Source organism: Dermochelys coriacea, chromosome 5 (genome assembly GCF_009764565.3).
Source record: "Dermochelys coriacea isolate rDerCor1 chromosome 5, rDerCor1.pri.v4, whole genome shotgun sequence".
Classification (NCBI taxonomy): domain Eukaryota; kingdom Metazoa; phylum Chordata; order Testudines; family Dermochelyidae; genus Dermochelys; species Dermochelys coriacea.
Window position 1 is genome coordinate 38511574 of NC_050072.1, and position 17160 is coordinate 38528733.

The window sequence follows — 17160 nt, forward strand, 5'->3', positions numbered from 1 at the left end:
TTGAAGTTTTTTTGTTGAAGGATAGCCACTCTCGGGACTGTAATCGAATGACCGGAGAGATTGAAGTGTTCTCCGACTGGTTTTTGAACCTTATTCTTGTGTTAATAGCGAATTATAGATATCCCAGCTTGTCAGCAACACCTCCTCCAAACTTCAGAGCGTGTGGTTTCCCAGAATTGTGCACTAGAGACAGGAGTAGGAGAAAGTCTGCTCTGTTTGCAGTGGGACTTTGGGGAAGTAGTGTTGGAAGGCTGGCATCATTACTGGGGTAGAGGTAAGGTGTGTTGTCTGCAGTGAAGTGTAGTTCTACTGGTGAGGTGTGTGACTGGATGAGGGAGGAGAGGGCATATACTGTTAGATGGTTTCGTTTTCCATTTCCTTACTTTTGAAGTTATGTATCAGATATATAAAATATGCTGCAACCTTAACCAATACATAACGTGGTGTTTCTGAATAAGAACTACAGAAGAACTGCCCAACATCCAGTAAATATTGAACTAACAGTTATGTCTTATGAACACAGAAAATAACCGAAACAGAGAAGTTTGTAAAGTTCAATTTCTTGTTAGGTCACAAACCACAATTTTTTAACCCTGTAACGATTAAAGTGACAGCTTCTTTGGCTTTGTTCTCTGCCCTCGCACTGACACCCTCTCCCCATTTGTTCTTCATGTTCTGCCAGTAACAACTAATTTGAGTAATTCAGAGAATTGCAAATTTTACAAGAACAATGTAGATTTTGTATGTAAGATTTGGAATAAAGTTAATATATGAGAAACAGAGTTTAAAGGAGATAGGCTGTTACCCAAGTTTTCAGAACGACACTACTGCAACCTCCTAATATGTTGTTCAGTTGCTTTTAATGAAATTGCTAATAGTTGCATTAGTGTGTTCAGCTGTGCAAAGTATTTGCCAGAAGCAGGGAATGAGCGACAGGAGATGGATCACTTGATGATTACCTGTTCTGTTCATTCCCTCTAGGGCACCTGGCATTGGCCACTGTCGGAAGACAGGATACTGGCTAGATGGACCTTTGGTCTGACCCAGTATGGCCATTCTTGCAGAAATACTTATCCGTGTGAACAGAAACTACATTTATTCTGGAAGAATAATAAACTTAATAATGCAATCACTAGTGACAAACACTGTTTAGAAATTTCAGTGAACTATTTGAATATTCTATAAGGTTATTTATATATTTTATTTCAATTTTGAAACTAAACAAGATGCCTAATCAAAGTTCTAGGTGCCTTACCATCAATTTAAAATCACTTTCATAATTATACAACACAATAAAGCATCTGAATCAGCCTTACCCCTTAACAAAATCCAGTCAAAATTTGCATGCAGTAAGATGAATAAACCAATATCCCATTCCACTTACTTCATTCTCTCTATCCTCCTCCAAAGCCCAAGGAAACAGATCAGCATTACAATAAATTATACTTTTACATTCAAGAGAGAGACATTCAATATATTTCAGGATATTTTAGGATACATAATAGATGTTTAGGGCAATATTATATGTGTATACTGACTACATGTCATAGTAAAAAGATACATATAAAGCTGCATAAGACTGAGATATATGAGGAAAACTTGGGATGAATAATTCAAGTCAGAGAAATGTACGATAATGCCAAACTTTCTTTATAAATATTTCATGGATTCATGTATATTCTTTTGAAGATTCCATAATTATTCATACAAATGTTGTCCTTTTTCCAAAAATAATATTTAATTTCTGATTTCTATAAAAATAGGGTTTTTCCCCCCTGGTATGATTTTCACAAGCATAGGTACATGTAAAAAACCAAACAAAAAATCATTTATGATTTCTTTTGTATTGTCAAAATTGCCGTCTGATTAAAGGGAGAAAACTTCTGCTCTTAATGTCAGTGTTACTAATAGGTTTTCATTGTAAGCTATAGGATGTCACAGCAGGAGATCAAAAAATAATATCCAAGAATCCAAATGATTTAAAACCATATAAATGGCATACACCTGCCTCCACAGTTGGAGATGCTTAACTGATGTAGGTAGCAATTACTTTTCATATAATAAAGATCGCAATATAGAGGCAAATTCTCTGCTTCTAATTGTGCAAAGCTCCCATTGATTTCAAACGGAGTTTTGGTCCATTAGGACTATATAATTTGGTTCCTAGACTGAACTCGTCATAATTTTAAGATGCAGCAACAATTTTAACAGTTGCAATACTATGAACATTTTTTCCACCAGGGAATTCCTGTTGTCCTCCTCTGTGTCATTTATGCACATTAATACAAGAACATATTTTATGACACCTCTAGTGGTGATACATTGCTAAACCATCGGAAGCATCTGCAAATAGTGGTTTGCATATCGCTTAGCATTAACCAAAGTAGCATAGGCAAGATCTGTTGTCCAAGTCTCTTCTCCAAACAGGTTCAAAAGATCCAACACCTCCTGTTTACTCCAGGCAAGAGCGCATCTGGAGAAAGTAACCAGGATGGTAGGTTGGGTAGTTGCACATAAAATGGGAGAGCTGCAAGGCGCTTGGCAAACTGGGCAAACAGGAAAAAGGCATTTCAGAAATACCTGAGGTTTTAAAGGGGGGTTGGCTTCTGGTGTCCCTTACCCCAGGGCAGTGGAGTTCACACTTGTGACCAAAGCAATCAGTGCTGGACATTGTGGGACAGCCACTTGAGAACTGTTAGGGTCGACACAGAGCACTCAGTGTCCATCCTCTCACTGTGTCGACCACAGCAGGCCAACCATGGCTCAACATCATTTAGGGAGGTAAAGTGTCTGTATCACTATTAATGGGGTGCTTGCATTGGCAGGAGAAAAATATGAGTGTAGGCATATGCACAACTTGCTCAATGCAAGGTGATTTACATTGACCTAACTGTACTGTAGACCAGGCTTTAGTATTAGTTCACCAAATTCTATTTTAGGGCACTCAGATCAACATGTAGTTTAGACATCCAAATATCATATAAGGCCAATTGCACCAAATGCAAAACTAGATGTCCTAAGTTAGGTACTGAAGTCTTAAAGGTAAATTGTCACAGTACTTCAATCTCTCTTTCTTCCTGCATGGAGGGGCTGAAGGGGAGCAAGAGAGAAAGGTGTTACACATTTAACTAAACTTTTTAAAACGAGTGTTTACGAGCTAGTCAAAATAGATTGTAGTGGACACATGGAATAATTCATATATTTTACAAAAACAAAAACACTCTTATAAAGTGATACCTGAACTTTCTCAGCATCAGTAAACTTAGATCTGACAAATGAGACTGCTTGACTAATGGGGGAGACTCCACTTGAATTCAGCTTGCAAATGATTTTTTCCAGTGTTACTGTAAAAATAACTAAGATTTTATAAAAAGTTTACACTCTCTGAACACTTTTGGATACATTCATAAAACAATCAAATTGACTATGATGCACCATAGATTATTAAAAATCTACTAATAAATCAAATTCATAATTTATAATGCCACTCTTCCATTATATTTCATAATACTGTTTGCAATCAACTTTGTTTAAAAAGGTCAGATTATTTGAAATAGTAGGAATGAGTAAAAAATGGATGGCCAAATTTTAATTATAAAGAATGTTCTACCAAATCTCAAAATGCAGCATAATCTTACATTTTCTCAATTAATGTGCTTTAAAAATGCATTGAAAAGAATGGTACTTAATTCATGTGCTACTGAAAAGACACCCTTGAGGCTTAAATATAAATAATACATCTCATGGAGAAATTAGCTCAATTACTGGAATGGCAATTATAAAAATAAATGTGATTAGATGAATACTCCAAAATTATAATAAATTGGTAGAGAGTGAACTGAAGGAGAGGGAGAAAGGGAAAGGCCCAAATCAAGGCACCCCAATTACAGAAGAAATTAGTGCATTTGTGTAGGTACATGCTTGGAGCTTGATCCTACAAGTTCCTCTGCTTGGCGCCCCATGACCTGTAAGGTCCTGGCTGCAGGATCAGTGCTTTAACTGCTAACCTCTCTCAAACATAAACAAACTATCTAAAGATTACCTATCCACAATGACTTTATAAATTAATAATTTCTCATCATGAGCACCAGAAGTGATGCATTAGAGAACACCACTGACAACTTGTAGAGAAATTAGGAGACTGGAACTTCTAAAGAGATAAGTAAGGAGATAAAGGAGAACCTAGAAATAAACAGAAAGAACTATGGGCTGTTGGGTATTTTTGAGAAGGGTGTTATTTTCAGCAACTACTGTGAATACAACAAGAAAAAAAACATCTAAAAGGCAACATTAGCTACACAGCTCAATAAAACATTTGTAGCAAAGGTTGCCTTGTTTCAGTTTCAGTTTCACTGAGGTTTATGAACATTTTGGTGAAGTTCAACAAAATTCTGATGAAAACAGTGCCACTTTATACCTCCAGTTGGAAATGAAGTGAAACTTGATAGTTTCATTAAGAATTTCTTAATTTTTCTTCTAAAATTCAGTTTGGGACTATTAAAAATATAACTTAAAAACATGTTTCATTTTTACACAAGTTCCATATGAAACTAAAGGACCTAGGAATAGTATATAGAAGAATAGAGTAAAGATCTTTTACTTTCACAATGCACAAAAAGAGATACACAGAGACAAGAAAAGAATAATACAAAGAGGAAAGTATATAAATAAATAAACAATACCAGCAGGGAATCCAGCACTCAATAATAATACTTAGAATTTATCAGGGGCTTTTCATCTTCAAAACAATTTATAAATATTCATTAAGTAATTTTCTCAACTTCCCCACACCAAATTAAGCATTATTATATGAATTTTGTTGCTGAGGGAACTGGAACTGAGAGATTAAGTAAATTGTCCAGCACCACAGGGAAAGACAATGTGAAAAGCAGGATCAGAACTATGAAGTTCTGGCTCCTAGTCCTGTGCTCAAACAATTAGATTATGTATTTATCTAAATGCTGAAAAGCCTAATACTTTAATTCCCTCTTCTCCTCTCCCAGAGCAGAAGTCTAAACTCTTCCTTATGAAAAGTACAGCACTGCTGAATAACTTAGCCTCTTCATACAATGTGGACCTCTACAGTACCTCAAGCATTACCTGAAACACAACACCCCTGAATTAGTACTTCACTCAACACTACATAATCAAGGATATAAATGAACTATACAACCAAAATACAATTATTCCTACATGCACTGCTCAGCCCTGTCATATCTGCTTTGTTCCTTGTCCTAGCTCCAGATCTCTTACAGAGTCTGGTGGGTTACGGGCTGGTATAGGAGTCTGGGACCCAGTGAGCCTAAGTTTAACAGGGCTGGCAAAACCTGAAGGGGGTCTTGGCAGAGTTTAATCGTACTAGTATTGTAACAGTAGTAGAAAACATCCATCCAGAATTTGCTTTGGCACCAACATTCTTCCTGGAATATATTCAAACCATATTATTAGCACTGTCTGTTGAGAGAGGAGCAAGAAATTACTCTTATGCCTATTCTTGATTGGCCTCTGACAGTGCATTATGTAGGTGTGAATAGCACAGTCTCAGATGCCAATATCTGCAGCAAAAAATACTAACATGGAAAGGGGAGACAACAAACATTTAGTATCTAAATCAGCATGGCTTTGAAGTTGAAAAAAATGGTAAGAGAGCCTCAAATATGCATTTTTGAAGCCAGCAGATTTTTATCTTTGTCTTTCATGATTATGCCTGTAATCAGGCCTGAGAAGACATACAACAGCAGAGTGCTGACCACCATATCTCAAAAAGAAGACTTTTGAAAACGGTATGAGCAGGGCCGGCTCCAACTTTTTTGCCGTCCCAAGCAGCGAAAGACAAAAAACAAACCAAAAACCCCAAGCCTGGTTGAGCTGCCGCCGAAGTGCCACCGAAGAGGAAGAGAGAGACTGCAAGGCCCGCCGCTGAAGACCCGGACATGCTGCCCGTTTCTATTGGCCGCCCCAGGCACCTGCTTCCTTCGCTGGTGCCTGGAGCCGGCCCTGGGAGTGAGAATACTGACAGTTCTTAGTTACCCTGAAAAGATGACCAGGGGAGCTATGTCAACACGAAATGACTGAAGCCTGCAGTCAACCAAGGTACATGTTATCTCTTAACAGCACAACTATTTAAAATGTGAGTAAAAACAGCAACGTGTGATATTAAATACAATTTTAAAGCAAGAAAACCATTTTTAAGCCTCTCTGTGGTGACAGTCAATTAAGACTAGCAACCCTAATGTAATAACACCAATAGGTCACCTTAGAATCTTGATTTTCATTTAAAATTTTCACTGAATATTATTTTTTCACCATCTTATTAAAAATTTCAGTTCCACCTAGAAACCTTTTTTCCTTCTGATACAGTGGATGTCACTAGTCCTCACTCAGCTCTTGCACTGACTTGCTACATGGCTTTGATCAAGTCACTTAACTGCTCTGTGACTCAGCTTGCCCATATATAAAGTAGGTATTGAAGTATGAAGACTACTTTACAAGATTGTTAAGCACTCTTGAGATTAAAAGTAGTGTAAAATATGAAATATTACCATACGCATAATTATTATTTAAAGACTGGGTACATTATTCTAATGTTAATAGTACTATAATGTTGAAAGCAGAATAAGTCATAATGACATCCAACAGCAGGGGGAGTGCTAAGACAAGCTGGGCTACCAGAAATATTATCAGCAGAATACTAGAGACTATACCAGATATAAATAAAGGATTGCAGGTAAAAGTAGGGCATGTGAGAAGAGGACCTGGGGTGGTGGGGGACAATATGAAACAGTGAGAAATTTATAAATATCTTTAAAAAGTATATGTGGGAGAGACAATCTAAGAAAAGAAGCCATAGTCTCTAAGGTGCCACAAGTACTCCTTTTCTTTTTGTGAATACAGACGAACATGACTGCTACTCTGAAACCAATAACTATAGGGGGGCCAAGGAAATTCTAAAAGAGGATGATGGATGTGAGAAGATACTGTGCAGGGACAGAAGGGGTTAAGATAACCATAGAGCTATCACAGACAGAAACATTACTGTAAGTCATCCAGGTAAAACAGGGAATGAAATAAACACAAAAATCATAACTAAGAGTCAGTTAAGATAGATTTCTGGAATGCAGGGTTGCAGAGAATCAGGATTTTGCTGCATCAGTAGTTTCTTCTCTCTCATAATAACTTCAAGAAAATGTAAAGAAAATTTTTAAAACAAGTAAATGTATATTTCTAACACATTTAATAAAACAATTTTGTCCCTCTGGCAAATTGGATTCCCTGCCACAATGGACAGACCACTTCTTGTTGTTGTTAGATGCTGCTCTGTGTGTTGGAAGTGGTCTCCAAGTTTGATAAAGCTCTATGTAGACAGAACGGAATGTTAAGTAGTAAAGACATTTTTATGCATAGACTTTACATTGAACTAATTTACCCATCCTTATTTAACACCATTTCTGTATATTTTATACTTCTAAATTATTTACCTTTAAAATTATTGTATTGGGTTGAAATTGGTATTCCTTTTGAGACCAATTCTGGTTGCACAAGAATCAGATTAATTAATTCTGAATCTGTCATGGTTTACTCACACAGATTAAAGAAAAAATATAAAGTTGTTCAAAATGTGTCAGATTTTTCTTAAAGTGACTGTGTTGCCATTGCTTGTCATGAGGTTCAGACAATTGCTGGGGTTATAAAAAAAACCTCACATATGATGAACCAAGTGGATTCTGTAGTTCTCAGTTATAAATTATATAATGACAAAATTTGTTTTATTTATTGGCATAGCTGACAAGTTTTATGCAGTCCCATGTGTAACTCTATACAAGTTGTTTGCAAATATGCAAAGTAGCTCATTACATAATTTACATATTTACAAACAATTTATATGTGGCAAACTTCAGCTACAGATTAGTAAACACCATGCCAAGCAGAGACAGAGATAGGACACGGAGTGCAAAAAACTCGACAGCTGCAGTAGGCAGATGGGGGCTGAAGTTGTGGTCGAAAAGTAGTAGGCAGGTGTTGGGTGAGGTTAGGCCAGGGAATCTGGGTTTGTGACAGGGTTTGGGCAGAAGATGTGAATACCTCAGGGAAACTGGGTGAGTGGCTGGCTCTGGAAAGCTGGGAGGTAGTTAAGGGAAGTTAGGTCTGGGGAGTTGTCTGGTGGTGAGAGAACAGGAAAGATGGGAGTAGCTCAGTGGCTGGGGGAAGCTGGAGATAGCTACTGTAGTGAGGCAGTGTGGTTCTCCGCTGCCCCAGAGAGAGACGAGTCTCTCCGGACACCAGAGTGGGCCGAGTCAGGGAGCTCTGAGGTCGCCCCCCAAAGGGTCAGGCGTGGCACCCCGGAAGTATAAAGGCCCGACCCCAGAGCTCATTGAGAGAGCAACCATCAGGGAGGCCAGACGCCTCCAGCCTAGCTCACTATTGGGAAACGCCAGAGGCCTGCGGTAAACCCAAGGACTGCCTGACCTGCCCCGCGCCAGCTACCCGGAGTAGTTGCTGACTAGTCTGGCTGCAGCACTGCCAGAACCCATGTCAGTGTGTTGTGGCCAGGATCCCCACTGATGCAGCAACAGGTCTTCTGCTGCTCATAGGGCCCCAGGCTGGGATGCAGTGAGTGGGAGGGCCTGCATCCCTCCTGCCACCCAACTTGCGGGTGGCAGTCTCCCCCTCTCCCAGACCCTTTGGAATCTAGGGCCTGGGCCTACTGTTTATACACTGTTGTTGCTCAGCCCCTGCCTGATGGTCTGACTCACCAGTGCCCCGCCCGACCTAGGGCCTGGGCTTACTGTGTGCTTACCTTCACAAAGGCCGAAGAGGAAGACTCCTGTGGCCAGACTAATTCCCCGCCAGACCTATTCACCAATTTAGTGAGGTGGTGTGGTTCCCCACCTCGCCAGAGAGAGACGAGCTCCGGCTAACCTCTCTACAGCTACATTTGTGAAGGTGACCAGGAGATGATGGGGATGGATGAGGAGAGTTGGGAGCACTTTGTTAGAGCTGGGGAAATACAGGGGCAGCTGGGTGAGATGACTGGGTGGATGCTGGGCCTGTCCAGGAAGAGGAAGGGAGATGGGAGTGTCTAGAAGAGCTGGCTGGGGCCAGTACTGCATTCCTTTATATTTTGTCCCCATAGCCTCTGCTTGCTGCTCCTATGGCTGTCCCTACTGCCATATCTCAGTGGTGGCAGATGACAGAACAAGGGGCAATGGTCTCAAGTGGCAGTGGGGGAGGTCTAGGTTGGATATTAGGAAACACTATTTCACTAGGAGGGTGGAGGCACTGGAATGAGCTACCTAGGGAGGTGGTGGAATCTCTATCCATAGGGGTTTTTAAGGGCCGGCTTGACAAAGCCCTGGCTGGGATGATTTAGTTGGTGTTGGTCCTGCTTTGAGCAGGGGATTGGACTAGATGACCTCCTGAGGTTTCTTCCAACCCTAATATTCTATGATTCTATGATTATTGACCATCACAATGGTTAGATGACCATCACAGATAACCATAGGTTACCATCACAGTGGCTAGGCATGGTGCAGACCAGTAGAAACTGAAATTAACCATCAGAAAATCTGGTCCTGAATGCGAATTAGTTTAACTAGTTGTGGTGAAGTTCTAGCTGACAAAATTAAGTACAATGAGAGGATCGTGAGTAAGCATGTCTGACTTGTTTTCAGAAAACCATAGCACCTGAATTTATTGAAATTCCATCAGGACAGCATTTCTAGAATAGACAAGGGAGATGCAGAGCTTTTAAGGAAACACTCACAAAGGGCTACATTTGAAAATTCATACAGTGTCATAAAACAAAAACACTTTGCATTTATAAAGGATTTTATATGTTTAAAGTGCTGTAAAATATTAAATAGTGAAAGGAGGAAAGAGAGGGGAAAATTCTCTGAATTTTATCAATGGACCTTTTCCAATTTGACCAGAAATCACTAGTGGAACCACATGCATCAGTACTGGCTTTCCAGATTTCTATTATTTTCAAACATTACAAATCATGTAATGGTATTTTAAAGAGAAAACTGAATCCAAGTTTTACCATACTTTGCCATCATAAACAGAAAAATATTAAATAAAAAGGACAATGTAGTTAGAGCAGAAGGCCTAAAGTCTTTTTAATACCTAAGCCAATGCAAAACCAATGCAGACAAAAGACAAATGAGAGCTGGAATAATGAAAAGTTTGCTTAATAAGTTGCTTCCTCACTTTGACCAGTAATAAAATAACTTGCACATTTCAAAGACATGTATCAAGCTATTGGCAAAATGGGTAGCTGTACTGAAGACAGCCTGTAAATAGGAAGGTAAAATAAATCGATATAGAAATGCAATATAAAACAAAGGAAGTGTTATGATTATTACCCCAGGTGCTATATCTAACCTTGGTCTGCATACATTGACATGGTATAGTTACTTCTCTTCAGCTGTTGTATAAAGAAACTAAAATGATATGAGCTGCATTTCAAAATGAGCAAAAGATATAAGCATGGGCATAGCTAAGCCTATATTGTATATACCACAACTTATCATTCTTTACTTCCTGGGAGCAACATTTTTTATTTGCCATTGGTCCATAGAGTCTGATATCCTTCTACTGGCAGAAGCATAAGTCCATTTCTTCAGTGGAAGGTGAGAAGTCCTAGTAATCTTATTGCCAGTTTTTAAGTGCTATATGTGCATGGGTGTAGAAAATCCCCACATAACCTCTGCAGCAATCAGCTGCCACTGGGAGGCTTATCTGGCTACAACTCTCATGGAATGTGTAGCTGTAAATGTTATTGTTGGTCCTAAAAATATCCAGCCTCTCTTGAAATTCAGGTTTCAGAGTAGCAGCCGTGTTAGTCTGTATTCGCAAAAAGAAAAGGAGTACTTGTGGCACCTTAGAGACTAACAAATTTATTAGAGCATAAGCTTTCGTGAGCTACAGCTCACTTCTTCGGATGCATTTGGTGGAAAAAACAGAGGAGAGATTTATATACACACACACAGAGAACATGAAACAATGGGTTTATCAGACACACTGTAAGGAGAGTGATCACTTAAGATAAGCCATCACCCACAGCAGGGGGGGGAAAGGAGGAAAACCTTCCATGGTGACAAGCAGGTAGGCTAATTCCAGCAGTTAACAAGAATATCAGAGGAACAGTGGGGGGTGGGGTGGGGGGGAGAAATACCATGGGGAAATAGTTTTACTTTGTGTAATGACTCATCCATTCCCAGTCTCTATTCAAGCCTAAGTTAATTGTATCCAGTTTGCAAATTAATTCCAATTCAGCAGTCTCTCCTTGGAGTCTGTTTTTGAAGCTTTTTTGTTGAAGTATAGCCACTCTTAGGTCTGTGATCGAGTGACCAGAGAGATTGAAGTGTTCTCCAACTGGTTTTTGAATGTTATAATTCTTGACGTCTGATTTGTGTCCATTCATTCTTTTACGTAGAGACTGTCCAGCCAGAAGAGTACCCAGAAGTCACCTACTACAGGACAGGCCCAACAAAGAAAACAACAGAACGCCACTAGCCATCACCTTCAGCCCCCAACTAAAACCTCTCCAACGCATCATCAAGGATCTACAACCTATCCTGAAGGACGAGCCATCGCTCTCTCAGATCTTGGGAGACAGACCAGTCCTTGCTTACAGACAGCCCCCCAATCTGAAGCAAATACTCACCAGCAACCACACACCACACAACAGAACCACTAACCCAGGAACCTATCCTTGCAACAAAGCCCGTTGCCAACTCTGTCCACATATCTATTCAGGGGATACCATCATAGGGCCTAATCACATCAGCCACACTATCAGAGGCTCGTTCACCTGCGCATCTACCAATGTGATATATGCCATCATGTGCCAGCAATGCCCCTCTGCCATGTACATTGGCCAAACTGGACAGTCTCTACGTAAAAGAATGAATGGACACAAATCAGACGTCAAGAATTATAACATTCAAAAACCAGTTGGAGAACACTTCAATCTCTCTGGTCACTCGATCACAGACCTAAGAGTGGCTATACTTCAACAAAAAAGCTTCAAAAACAGACTCCAAGGAGAGACTGCTGAATTGGAATTAATTTGCAAACTGGATACAATTAACTTAGGCTTGAATAGAGACTGGGAATGGATGAGTCATTACACAAAGTAAAACTATTTCCCCATGGTATTTCTCCCCCCCACCCCACCCCCCACTGTTCCTCTGATATTCTTGTTAACTGCTGGAATTAGCTTACCTGCTTGTCACCATGGAAGGTTTTCCTCCTTTCCCCCCCCTGCTGTGGGTGATGGCTTATCTTAAGTGATCACTCTCCTTACAGTTTTCAGAGTAGCAGCCGTGTTAGTCTGTATTCGCAAAAAAGAAAAGGAGTACTTGTGGCACCTTAGAGACTAACAAATTTATTAGAGCATAAGCTTTCGTGAGCTACAGCTCACTTCATCTCCTTACAGTGTGTATGATAAACCCATTGTTTCATGTTCTCTGTGTGTGTGTATATAAATCTCTCCTCTGTTTTTTCCACCAAATGCATCCGATGAAGAGAGCTGTAGCTCACGAAAGCTTATGCTCTAATAAATTTGTTAGTCTCTAAGGTGCCACAAGTACTCCTTTTCTTTTCTTGAAATTCAGTTTCCTCATTTGATCCTATATAACCTCCTGCTGTAGTAATTCACACAGACTAATTAAACCTCCTGTGTTGAATTCATTCAGTGACCCCTTCTTTTGTTGACCCTGTAACAAAGGGCAGAGCTTACCATTTATAATTTTTTAATTCCTCAATGAATTCCTCTTTAATATAAACTACTGAATCTTAGTAAATGTACCTGTAATAATTATTTTATTTTTATGCTTTGCCTGCTGTGTCCAATTATTCAAAGAACATGTGGGTCTGTTCCAGCTCCCATATACAGAGCCTTGGTTCTTTAGCTCAAGCTGTAGAGACCCATGCTCTTAGAGATCCCCCTGGTTTAACTTCTGGTGACTCAGCCAACTGCTGATATCATATAAGTAGTATATACTTCGGAGTTATGAATATATTGAATGTTGAAGACAATGGATCTGCCACTATGAGATAAACTGTCATTTTAAAACCATAACCCATGGTGCTGGAGGGAGAGGGGCCATGAATGGAGGGGCTAAGTTACAGAACAGGTAGATTTTCTTCTGTGGATGGCACACAAAAATGACAACTCTGCCGCTTTTAAAATGAATGCAGCATGCACTGCCCTCATGCTGGCTCCTTTGCAGCACATTCTATGAATGGGAGAGGAGAGGAGTTATTGTATCTAACACCAGCAGAAAAGTGGAGACGTGATTAGCTGTTCTTTCCACCCTCCTGTTTCCTTCTCCACAGCTATAGGACCAGGCAAAATATTGTGCTATAAATGCATATTTCATATTTCACTCTATATTTTGACTGTATTGGTCATAGAATCATTACAAAGGATCAAGAAATAGCAGCCTACAGATAAAATTCAGTACAGAGGGAACACCCACGAAAATGAATGGTAGTAGTGTAAACAGCGTATACAGTTCATATTAGTGCTAAGGGTACATACTAGACCTCTGTACCAGTTTAGAGTTGCAGGTGGCTTTGCATGGGCGAACTCAGTGGCCAGAAGTAGCATGTTGTGCTGCTGATATTGAGGATAAAACTTTGGCAGTTGAGTATTTTTTTTAATATAAATTATAAAAATAAATAAATACAATAAGTATCTGAAGTAACTACCAGCCATCCTCCTACTATGTTTTGGGTCATCATGATAGCAGTGCAACATCTGCTTCCATAATGATAAACTGAAATAGGATAGGTTTCAGAGTAGCAGCCGTGTTAGTCTGTATTCGCAAAAAGAAAAGGAGTACTTGTGGCACCTTAGAGACTAACAAATTTAAATGCATCCGATGAAGTGAGCTGTAGCTCACGAAAGCTTATGCTCTAATAAATTTGTTAGTCTCTAAGGTGCCACAAGTACTCCTTTTCTTTTTGAAATAGGATAGCCAGCTGACATGAAAAGAATTTGCATCAATTTTAGGGAAGAATGACTCTAGATATCTTTTGACAAGTTTATACATAATTCTCCCATTAACGAACTTAGCTGCTCTAGTGCCCAGAATGAAAGAGGTCTCAAGGGCAAATATTGCCATTTTTCAGCTCCACTAAAATTTTCTTTTTCATTAATATTTACAATAAAAAAACCAAGCAGCAAACTATCATTTTCTTGACAGACCATCTACAGCAAAAGAGCTATTCAAGCATTCTGCTCTACTTTGTACATTATTTATAGAAGTCATATTTTTGGAAAAGAAACAAGGTTTAAGATTTCATTTACTAAATATCCTCTCTATTTTTACTCTATTTTCAAATTTTAAAAAATAGGAAATGTGGTGTGAACAACCCCTAAAGGATCATTAATACCTAATGTTTTATTTATATCTACCCTTTTTAGTCACGGAGTTGGGATATCCTGAGTCTAGACTACCCAGTATGCTGAACACAGGCACCAGCTTCCTCCTTTCACCATGGATGCTCAACCCCAGGCCCTGCGCTCACTCCACCTTTCCCCCAAGGCTCCAACCCCACCTCGCCTCTTCTCACCCCCACTCCACCCTTCCTCTTTCCATCCCCTCTCCGCATCTTCCCACCCCATTCTACTCCCTCCTCCGAGTACGCCCCGTCCCCACTCCTCCCCCTCCCCACAGTGCCTCCTGCATGCTGCTGAACAGCTGATCATGGCAGGTGGGAGGTGCTGGCAGGGAGTGGGAGAAGTTGATCGGTGGAGCCATCAGCAGCAGAGAGGCACTGCGGGGAGGTGGGGAAGTTGGCTGCACGTGGGTGCTAAGTACCCACTAATTTTTTTTTCCGTGATGCTCCAGGGCTGGAGCACCCACAGAGTTAGTGCCTATGATGCTGAATTATACCAAATTGTTTGGTGCCTTTTTGATGTGCACAAATGAGAACTCAGGTGAAAAATCACCAAATTCATTTTAATTTATGAAACAATGCAGAATTTGAACTCACATTTGAAAAGGCGAGAGTCTAGCATTTTAACCCATTAGCATACTAGTGTCCTGATGTACTCTTTATACAGTAATTTATACTGCTTTTTCCCCATTTGAACAGCTTTGTTAAACTTTGTGCTCACTGATTTCTATTTTATTTCCTTGAACCAATACATTTTTTTTAATTAGCTTCTCGCATCTTTTTTTGGGAGAGGCAGGATATTGAAGTATCAGGTGACCCAATATGAACAAACTAAATAAGAAATCTGCTTAATTTATAAGCCTGTTTAGTTTAAAATGCAAACCTGCACATTCAATAATGATGCAGACTACATGGGGTGCCTAAAGATCTGGATAATGTCGATATCAGTAAAGCCCATTTTCATTAAAGTGGACAGGAAGGTCACTGAAGGTTATATTTGTAAATGTAGTTGTGTGTATAACGTACATAGATTTTCACCTTAAAATTGAACTAAAGAAATTTTACTCAGTTTTAGATAAAGCAGCATTCGCAAGTTTCATAATACTCCACTTCTAAATACATGACACCAAATAGCTTCCATTAAGCCAAGAAGCCTTCCATTCTTTAGCTAGGATTATTTTAATGTACTATTTGTTGAACAGTAATGAGATGCTCAGCACAGAAAATGTAGTAGACAAAGTCCTGCCCCATGATGGGAATGCATATATTTCCTGTAAACCTTACAATACAGATAGCACATTTATTCTTACTCTCTAAAATCAAAAAAATTTCACATTGGTGTTACTAAAACAATCAGTCAGTAGTAATGGTTTAGAAGTTAATCTTTGTCTCATTCTTTAAGTTATGAAAGTATGAAAGCCACTCAGAGCTAGAAGAGAAATCTAAAAGTCAAAAACTGAATGATTCTTATCAAACCATTCAGAGACCCATAAGTATAATTTAACAAGAAATGTTAATAACATTTTACTACTAAATGAGGACACAAAGTCTGCAGTGTCCATGTCTTGGATTTTTTCCTCATCTCTATCTAAATTAGAAAATGAAATTCTCTTAAGCTAAATGGCCATATGTTAAGGCTAACTTGCAAGGCCAAATTCAGTGGTTAAGTCTACCTGTATCACAGTGACTCTGAACTGATGTAATCTACAGCTGTCAGCATTTTAAGTTTTATTCCCTTGATTCAAATTCAATTACTGAAACTCTCACCCACTTCCTATGTTACTTACATCCTCTTACACCTCGTCTGTGAATTTGAGGTACCGAGTTTAAGGGAGTCTAAGCTCATCTAATTTACATTTCAGGTGGTCAGAAAAACAGTGTAGCAGATAGGGCTATAAACAGGGGATGTCATAATACTGCAAACTCTTGCGCTGTCTCTCTCTCTAAGGTTCTCTGAATTTCTGTTTTCTGCCTTAAATCTTGTGAAGTTTTGCCCTTACTCAAAATGGCCATCTCCCAGAAGAGAAGCCACAGGTGTCCCTCATAAAGATAGTTGCCATGGTGAGGATGCCCAAAGATGGCTGTCACCTCCCATTGTTTCTAATGGGGCTGAAGCCAGGCTTGCTCTCGTGGACGATGATGACCCCTTAGACATCATCTCAGTGCCAGGTAGGGGACAGGAGGTGCAAGGAATGAGACATTGGGGGCAGCAGGGAGGGGAAATATATTAGGGAGCTGGACAGAGAGATGGGAATCTGAGAAGCAGGAGGCCAGTGGGGGGACTGGGAGGGATGTGGAACAACAGAAAGGGAAATTCTGACGGGCAAGAGACTGTATAGGGTAGGTGTGAACAGAGTAGCTGCCAATCCTGTCTATGTAGGGAGTTGACAATGAAAGAGCAAGAGCACTCCATATCTCAAGGGATAAGAAAGAAAGTGGAGTCAACATAGGGGTTGGCAACACTGGAGTCAGGAAGCGTAAATTAAAGCAAATCATCTCCTATTTTAAGTTTAATCTACATATATTCACATGTTAGTAGCTTTCCCTACCACAACCATCCCTACCACAACCACACATACACTAAGAGACGTAGACGGTAGTTTAAAAAGATGTAAATTAAAATAATCATTTAAATGTTTTTTGGCTCCTCAGTAGGCAAATTGCACCAATTTAGAATGCCTTATATGCTGTGGAGTTGGCATAATTAGGTCTAAGGGAATCTAGATATAAGGGAGTCTACATTATGAT

General features: G+C 39.6%; 1 protein-coding gene across 3 annotated transcripts in view; it reads right to left on the bottom strand.

Annotated features, from left to right (window-relative positions):
• Positions 1–17160, bottom strand: part of PDE4D (phosphodiesterase 4D) — a 1154521-nt gene that overhangs the window by 425752 nt on the left and 711609 nt on the right. The gene's annotated exons all lie outside the window — the stretch shown is intronic.